General features: G+C 40.3%; 1 protein-coding gene across 1 annotated transcript in view; it reads right to left on the bottom strand.

The window, feature by feature from the left end:
• The window catches only part of TRPC4 (transient receptor potential cation channel subfamily C member 4), a 245,856-nt gene that overhangs the window by 137,544 nt on the left and 99,379 nt on the right, over positions 1 to 8,933 (bottom strand). The gene's annotated exons all lie outside the window — the stretch shown is intronic.

Genomic DNA, 8,933 nt, shown 5'->3' with positions numbered 1-8,933 from the left:
GGATGTGGAGAAGCTTGAGAGAGTCCAGAGAAGAGCCACGCGCATGATCAGAGGTCAGGGAAGCAGACCCTACGATGACAGGCTGAGAGCCCTGGGGCTCTTTAGCCTGGAAAAGCGCAGGCTCAGGGGTGATCTGATGGCCACCTACAAGTTTATCAGGGGTGACCACCAGTATCTGGGGGAATGTTTGATCACCAGAGCGCCCCAAGGGATGACGAGGTCGAATGGTCACAAACTACTACAAGACCGTTTCAGGCTGGACATAAGGAAGAATTTCTTTACTGTCCGAGCCCCCAAGGTATGGAACAGCCTGCCACCAGAGGTGGTTCAAGCGCCTTCATTGAACACCTTCAAGAGCAAACTGGATGCTTATCTTGCTGGGATCCTATGACCCCAGCTGACTTCCTGCCCTTTGGGCGGGGGCTGGACTCGATGATCTTGCGAGGTCCCTTCCAGCCCTAATGTCTATGAAATCTATGAAATATGCATCTCGGGCCATAGATTCCCCAATCCCAGTATGGGAGGTCTATTTAAACTTAATTGACTAAAACTCGGTTTCCGGGTTAGGGAATGCTGAGGCAAGAGACTGAGTCAGAGGGGGTATGGGCGACATTTGAACAATGGTTAAAGGTTCATCACAACGTCCAGCCTATTGGAGCCCTGACCACAAAAGTCCTAGCATTTTCAATCTCCTCATCTGGAAGCAGAATCACTATTCAGCCTATTATCAAACATCCAAATATTAAATGAAGCTATAAATGCAGGTATTCCATTGCTGTCGAAGGCTAAAGAAAAGCAGAGGAATTCAACAAAATGGCTGCTGGCACATGGAAGGTTATGATATTAAAATGACCTGTGCGAGGCAAATTGTGTGAAATGCAGGGTATTTGGTTGTTTTCTCTTTGTAGCTGTTTATTATGACTAATCTTTTGGTTACTATGTCAAAGCTTTCATTCAATAAACATGTGCAGAAAGTAAAGGAAAGCAGAATTGAAAATTACTTTTTTCATGAGAAAATTGGTGTTGTGACACAATTCTTGCTTGCAAAAACATGCAAAACATTTTGTTTCTGTTCTAGTCAAGAAGAAAAATAAGTTCTGAAACTCCTTAAGTTGTCACGTCTAGTTCTAAGCTTTAAAAATAGTTTTTAACTAATGTTCACCCCTCCTGTTGTATTATGGCATTTTAATTTCCACTGTCAGTTAGGAGCAGTAGGTGCAGGAAGCCTAAACCTCTCTTTATTTTGACAAAGGTTATAAACTGGGGTGAAAACTTGGTTAAATGTTTATCAGTGAAAAGGACTGATGAACATTATCACTGGGTTATGTGAATGCATTTGCCTAATCACTGAATTGAAAGGCCATAATCTTTTCTGGTGTAAATCAACATCCACATCACGGCTCATTGAGAATCCAGCTATGGCTAAGGCTTACCTTTTCCTTTCATCATACCAATAATGAAGTGACTCATAATTTACATAGATTAAGGATTTCCTGCATTTTTTGCCCTGTTCGCCTCCCCTACTTTTATGACACACTCATTTAGCCTCTCTTGAAATTTAAGAATATAGCATTTAGTATATTGGATAAGGCCACTAGCATATGGCATACAACCCTCAGCAATACTAAATACCAGCCAACATGACTAGCAGACAAAAACAGTTTGGCAGCAGTACAAGAAGAATTGGGAAGATTCATGAATGCCCACAGCAGTTTTACTAGCAGAATTCAAAATCTCACATTAGTTATGATCACAGATCTCTCTGTAGAGCAACCAGAAACAAAAATCAACATTATCAGGCTTACTGACAAGGTGTTATTACACTTATGCACAACTTTTTGCAAACTTCTGAACAGTAGGCATTCGCCTGTAAAATCCTGTAACTCCAGCCACAAACCCAGTTTTCCATCCAGCATATAATTAATCATCTCTATCTTCACAGAATATCTCTTCCTAACTAGCAACTGCATGCCTCAGACGATCAAAATGATTATACGAAAAAGACGGCCCATGGCAGTTGGCTGCTTTGTCTCCTGCATTAACAAACTGAACTAACCCCCCAGCCTCTTACATCCCTTTCTGTCTATCAGGATTCTAAACCTGCCAGAGGACTCTTATTAATCAGATACTACTGGAGAAAATCCTCTGCTTCCACTTAGGCAGCTAGCAAGAAGAAAAATGAATGTGGTGCCCCCACAAGTTTCATCAAGGCTGTCCTCTTCAAGCCCAACAAAATGGCACCTCATGCCTCCTCCACACTCATTAACGGCGAGTCTGCTATGCAGCAGCACACTTGGTGCCCACAGTGTGGAACACAGTTCATGAGTTTTTGTCAGAGATGTTCAAAACAAATAGCACACTTGATCCCTAATGGATAGAGTGCAATTTATGAGTGACTACTGCTGACATTTTCAAAACAGAGTGGAGGAACAGATCATGCTGTTAGTAGGACTCTTGTATACAAGTCATCACATCAGGCTTTTTAAATCTCTCTCCCTGCCTCTGCTATATACTGATAATTTCCTATGGTTTATGGAAAGAACATTTGGAAGTGTGTTGTTAAGAAGTTCCTTCAAAACAGGCAATGTATGAATCCTCCTGTTCTGATGCATGATCAGATTGTGAGAACATCTAGAAAGAAAACTAAGCCCTTTAATATAACAACACAATTAGGTAGTCTATAGCGTTTTTCTGATTACATCTTAATCACCTAGCAGTGGGTGTAATTAGGAACATCCTGCAAGGAAGCAAGAGTTGAACATATGGCATCTCCCTGTCATATGTTCATATGAACTTGATCTTAGAGTGGTTGGTTATGGATTAAAAATATGACAGGACATATTGCTGAAATGGAATCCTCTCAGTCACAACGAAACGATGCTGTGGTGTTATTGATGTACAACTGCAGGGTGTTTTCCAAATCACAGTCTCCAAATTCCAGCAATGGTGTCTTCATGCTGATTAGTTCTGGGCATCTGATTTGAATTATTTTTGTACAGTTTATTCTATGATTGGCTAAAAATAGCTCTCAGGGTCAGTGGATCTGTGTAAATACAGTATGCAGATTTTCTCTGCAATACTGTCTTCTTTGAGAGTCACCAGGTCCTGGGCTGTGATTGCTTTCTGTACTCAGATCAAAGATTTACCAGCAGCAACAGCTCTTTGGCCCTTAACATATTATGTGTTAGAGTGCTATATGTGTCAGAGTGCTTTTAAGCCTTCCTCAGAAGCACTGGGTATTGACTACTGCCAAGCCTGGGGACTTTGACTGGGGTGTGTCAATGCTCCCGTTGGGACCAAAGCCAGAGGTTTCTGGCTAGAGGTTCTTTCCCCTCCACTCTGAATTAGACTGATCACCATATTCGGGGTAAGGAAGGAATTTTACCATACGCTCAGATTTGTACAGACTGGGAGGGGGGGAAGGGGGGGTGGGTTGCTTTCCTCTGTAGTGGGGAGTATGGCCCTCTACCCAGAATCTCTTGAGAATTAATAGAAAACATTCTGTAGGAGGAGAAGGTTGGATGCTGTGGTTCCCCTGCTTTACTTGTGGAAGGTTAGGGTGTTGGGTCTGTGTCATATCTGGCTCAATGGTAGTCTTATGTAGATAGATTATGGTTGTATGGGATGATTTGGATATGGATGAACCTGCCTCAGGCAGGGGTTGGACCACATGAAGCCCTTCGAGCCCTACTTCTCTATCATTCTATGCTAAGATGACCCCCCAGTAATTAGATTATATTTACATATAGAGTCCATCCTACTGCTACAGCACAGAAGATAAATCTAGGGAGGGTCAGACAGCCCCCTTGCCCTCCCCAGCTTCTTCCCCCTGCAGCACCCCCTCCCCCTTACTCTCAGACCCTACTCTCCCTGATTATGTGTAAGTGAGGAGCAAATTTTAAAGCGCTAACCTTGAAATAAACAGACCTGTAGGAATTCACTTATTGGAAAATTACTACAGGTACCCATAGACTTAGTTCATCCAAAATTGATACATTTTACCTTCTTTTGAAACTGCTGCAAGTTTTAGCACAGATACTCCATAAATGTATTTTTAAACAGAACATGGTATGATATTAGTCCAAAGGCAAAAGGCTTATGATTTACCATATAGTTTATTAGGCTGGGCCCCAGAAGAGTCAACAGCATTTCCAGCAATGGTGTCTCCACAGCTCAGGACTGCTCAGTATGTATGTATACTCTTAATACCCACCACCACAAAGGATCCATGTGTTAAGTAGTACCCCCCCCTCCTCCACCCAGTCATGCCAGGAATTGGGTGTTCTTGTCATGAGTCCTGGGATTCTCCAAAAATTTATATACAGACAAGGTGCAAGGTAATCCGGTATGACTCCACCTCATGGAGACCAGAATCACACTAATCATATGTGACAGGCTGAGAGAGCGGGTCAACAGCAGGATTCTGAGTGAACTGTTTGGGGTCCAATTTCATGATGTTTTTCAGACATTATAAGGCTAGTGAAACAGGAATAATTGGAAATGGGAAAGAAAGACACAGCTCAGCTATGGGAGCGAATGGGAAGTCAATATATATTCAATGTAGTGGCTCACCATGACTTGAAAAAGTCTCAGCAGTGAGGGGGACTGCATGCAACAGGCACTAACATCAATCTTATTCAGACGGATTGCACTAATCTATTTTTGTGATAGAGTTCCCATCAGCATCTCAAGTCTTTTGGATAATATCAAATGTGGCATTTTTGGTACCATGGGGAGACTGTGGGGGATGGCTCTGGCTCTTCTAGTGCTGACAAAGTATTGCAGTGTTTCTAGGCCTGGTTCCAATTCCCTGTAGAGAGAACAGCCACCTGTTGTTTTTTTAAAGGGCCAAAAACCCCAAAAAGGCTCCCATCAGTGTGTTTGCCCAATATGGGCCATGTACTTTATAGACATACTCAATGTTGGTCGTATTTAATCAGCGTCATAGTTGGTTTCCATTACTGAAGACATACTGCTTTTGGCAGAAGTTTAATGATAGACAATGTACTTAATGAGGTTTCCTTGTATGTGAATATAAACAAGGAGCTTTTCCCCCACACTGACAGGGGGAAAAACCCTTGTTTTGTATTCAAATAAATATAGTATTTATGTTATTGATGAGCCTATTATAGTATATGCCCATTGGGAAGGTTGCCCCATACTTCTATTCTAGGATCTCATTTTAAGTTGCTTGAATTTTTTTCCCTAAAGTTTAACAGTTTATTGTCTTGACTGTGCTAAAAAATCCTAGTGTCATCTTCACTGGGCAGCTTTAGATTTCTCTTCCTATTAGGAGCAAGGAATTGTACTTTGATAGAGAGATGCCCTCGGTATAAAGGATGTGTTTTTTGCCATCCACATTAAAAGTCACCCAAATATCAGTGAATTAAAGCCCATATGTTGTGCACAATCACACAGAGAGTCTTTGCCATGACGTTAAAAATTATACCTTATATTCTATTAAATCACTTACACACTCTCCACTACATTGTATAGGTAGGCATACGGTCCATAATACAGCATGATACAACATCCAGTTATGGATACTAAGGATGAAAAAAAATGTTTTTTTCTCAATAAAATATTCTGTTATCCTTCAGGATAACAGGGAATAGGATCTTGGCAGCTAATTTGAGACATATGGTTATAAAAAATTGATAATTTAGAAGTACTTGGATAAGCTTTCTCTACCCAGACATCCTAAATCGTGTTATTTTATATTACACGTGCTTCAGCAGCTGGTGCAGCTAACAGTTTAGAAAATATAATGCAAGTGACAAAAATGACCTTTTCCTGAATTGCTCTAATACATGCCGCAAAAGCCTCACTCACGAACTGAATGACAGAAGAAGGTGCATAGAATTCAAATCCATTAAACATATATACCTCATCAGTAGGCACCAGATACCATGGCACTAAATATATTCATGTAATGGTATTCAGTTCAAACCACTGAGATACACATGGTAAATGGAGTCTGCATATTGGATAAGGAAGTGAAGTGGGGTCAGAGACAAAGTACAGCTCATTCTAGGGGTTCCCCAGCTGGCACTGGAGGGTAGGGTGGGTGAATTGGAACCCCCTGCCCCCCTCCAGGGGGCTCAGATACACCCACCCTACCCTCCAGCAGGGACTGAAAGAACTCTAGACCAAACTCCCTCCACTCCTTTTCCCCGCTTCCATTCTGAAAACTGCTCACAGGCTGGCAGTCAGGCAGACACAAGTTACAGAAGATGCTATGTTTTGAAACATCTTCATTTGAACCCTTACGTAACAAAGGTTAAGATTTTCACCCAATTGGCCATTTTAAAGCAGTTTGTAGCCCTGCATTTGTGTTTTGTCATGGATATAGATCTTTTTCTGTAGCCAAATCAGGCAAAAATTGTCACTTCTGTCTGCACCCTTGGTGATAGACTCTGAGCTAGAAAAAAAGTGGGTCAGAAATACTAAAACGTTTAATAAAATGTCCATTTTGCCCAATTATTTATTTTGAGAAACTTTTAAAAATCCCCTTCAAAACCTGATAGAGTTTTTTTTCAATATTTTATATTAAATGTTTTAATTTGGTTTGAAATTCACCCTGTTTCAAAATTCCCTGAAATTTAGTTTAAAAAAACCATTCCAAACCTATTTTTTAAAGTATGGAAATAGAAACAGTTTCTTGGACATTGCAAAATTCAAACCGAAACAAATCTTTTTCAGCTTCAACATGCCCAAGAGATTGAAAAAATTACCTTTCAATCTAACTTGAAATATTTATTTTCACATTTGAAATATAGGAACTAAAAATCCTATATTCACCACTTTCTTCCTTTAGCTGGAGATTTTTGTGGACTTGCAACTTTAGCTATGGAGTTATATGTGTAAAAAAGTATATATGCACAAAATGTTATTCTAACATGTCTGTTGTACCCTAAATTCATAACAGCAAGCTGTATAGTGACTAATCTAAATTATGTGTTATTTGTCTTGCTATATGTGCAATCGCACCGCTATGCTAGCTACTGTATGTCTGTACACAGGAAAATTAGCTCTGGAGATCTTACAGTCTAAAGAGAAAGGAGAGACAAAGAAGTATATGGATGGAGAAGAGGAGATGGAGAGATATGATTCCTCCCAAATTACAGATGGGGAATTAAAGGTCACAGGGAGTGCATCTACACATGATATTAATGCACTGGAACAAACTGGTGCAGTTTGTGCCAGAGTTTATTGTTCCTGGGCTCAGCATTTACATGTATGCCCAGGACCACCACAAGTTGAGCCAGAGCGGTGCAGCCCCACCCGGCAGAGGGTCTGGGGGGTCAGCTTGCCAGCCCAGAGCTGCTCCTCCCTGGCTCAACATGTTGTGGAGGGGCTGGCTGGAATACAAGGGTGCTACAGTACAGGGCTAACCAGCAGGTAGCCCCTGCACTGTATCACCCTTGTGACTCAGCCAGCTCTGGGCACTGTCTACATGTACATTGCAACAGAGTAACTAACTCCACTGTAGGATAGTATTTGTGTTGGACAGTACTATCCTACAGCAGAGTTAATTAGTTTATTGCAGCCTAATAGTGCCACACATATAGACAGTGATGCATTACTGTGGAGCCAATTAGTCAACTCTGCAGTATAGCACATATGTAAATGCTCCCAAGGAGTCTTAACCAGAATGGAGTGTTAAACCCAAACGTTCTAATCCCATGCTAGTGGCTTTACCACAAAATCATCTTCTCTTCAGCAAACTGTATTCCCTGTTCAAATAAGCCATGCAATAGACTGAGCTATAATGAAGAGAGGCAAGCATAAAATGAATCTAGTGTTCATGCACTTTTGTTGGGACAAATTTGTTACTCCATAAAGATGTTATGCTTTTATCAATTAGGAAAGAAAGAAGTCATGAACCCCAACATACTGCATTCTCTCTCATAGAGTTCCTAGTACTTTATTACCAAAAAATATATACTTTTTGCCTATTAACTGCAATTATACCCACGACAAGTAAAGATACTGCAATTAAATGATATTTTATGCATTGTGTAATATTGTACGCACTGCCTGTTAAAATGTTCCACTTGTTTCAACACACTATTCATTTACATGCGTTAATACAGTACCTACAATATATGGATATTGGAATAGACAAGAATAGAATACAATCTTACAATAGAGCTTTTCATGCTGCAGGATTCATAAAGAAGTCAGAAATTATGGGCTACAGCCCACCTATTTCAATAGGGTTTTGAAATGGCAGAAGATTTAGAGGATATTTTCTGTTTAAATACCTACAGTAGCTACAAGCATTCACAGAGGAAGGTATAGTACAGTTTCTTTCCCTTGACTCTTAACTGGTGATTCTTATAATACATACATGATTTTCCTTTTGAAGAGGGGCTAAGATACAAAATATTCTACCACCCATACAAAGATACGAGGTTGAGGTTCTGACAACAGAGGCCATGCCTCATGTTGATTTGGGACAGAGGGACAGATACTTTCCATGATGAGAGTGAACCCCTGACTTTGTGGATATATTATCATGGATTTCAATGGGACTAGAATATCACCACCAGATTTCTCTTTAGCCTGACTGGGAATTCTTTATGAAGCAGAATTTTGCTCTAATATGTATGAAAAACTCTTTCACCACAGAATTTTAAAAAATCATATGTAGAATTAATATTTAAAGATTTATGTGAGTTTTCATGTGTCAGACGTTAACAAACCCACTTGCTCTCAATGGAAAGCCTTCTCACCCTAAACTCAAAATTAGCATCATTTATATTATCTTTTGCTTAAAATAACCGATGGTAAAGAAAAAGACATTCAAACTGAAATGAAAACAGTCCAAGTCATGCTTAGAACACCAGAGGCTAAATTTGAACTTGTCACTTATTTTAACTTTTTTGGGGGGGGAGGGGGAGGAGTACATTTTAGCAATCTTTTGCATT

This window comes from Alligator sinensis, unplaced genomic scaffold (assembly GCF_000455745.1).
Source record: "Alligator sinensis unplaced genomic scaffold, ASM45574v1 scaffold413_1, whole genome shotgun sequence".
NCBI classification, from domain to species: Eukaryota; Metazoa; Chordata; order Crocodylia; family Alligatoridae; genus Alligator; species Alligator sinensis.
This window is presented reverse-complemented; position numbering and strand designations above follow the sequence as displayed.